Source organism: Triticum aestivum, chromosome 1D (genome assembly GCF_018294505.1).
Source record: "Triticum aestivum cultivar Chinese Spring chromosome 1D, IWGSC CS RefSeq v2.1, whole genome shotgun sequence".
NCBI lineage: Eukaryota > Viridiplantae > Streptophyta > Magnoliopsida > Poales > Poaceae > Triticum > Triticum aestivum.
In genome coordinates this window covers 23,507,061-23,507,712 of record NC_057796.1, presented here as the reverse complement: position 1 = coordinate 23,507,712, position 652 = coordinate 23,507,061, and positions in this window count along the sequence as shown.

Sequence of the window (652 nt, the reverse complement as noted above, 5' to 3'; positions counted from 1 at the left end):
AATTATCAAAGTATTTTCTGTTCAAAACATTATAAGCAACCTCTAGTATTTTTGAAACTAAAATTATATAAAATTGATTCAACTAAAATTATCGAAGTATTTTCTGTTCAAAATCATTGAAAGCTAAAAGAATTTTCATAAAGAACTTTTTTTGTTAGAAACTTTAATAGCAAAATAATTATCATAAAGTAAAATAAATAAGTAATTAGAAACAAAATAAAATAAAATAAAATAAGTTTTTTGTTGTAAGTAGAAACAAAACAAAATAAATAAATAAAACAAAAAACAGGCAAAAAATAAAAAATATGCCACCTACTGGGCGACCACGGCCTGAATACGACTAGAAACCCATCGACGGGCCAGGATTGAGGCCTGCAGAAGGCCTAGTAGGCCCATCAGGCATAGAAGTGACAATTAGGCTCGTAAGCCTGCAATGGAGAGGAGCTCAAGAGGGGAGCGGCAGTGGGGCTTATAAACCACTGCGCGCCCCTCTCAACTAGCGAGGTGGGACTAAACTTTCGACGCGGGCGTAGCAGCACAATGCCTTTAGTCCCGGTTGGGGAGGCGGACCGGGACTAAAGGGTACCCTTTAGTCGCGGTTGTTGTCCCCAACCGCGACTAAAGGCTCTTTCTGCGCGGGAACGAAAGCGGC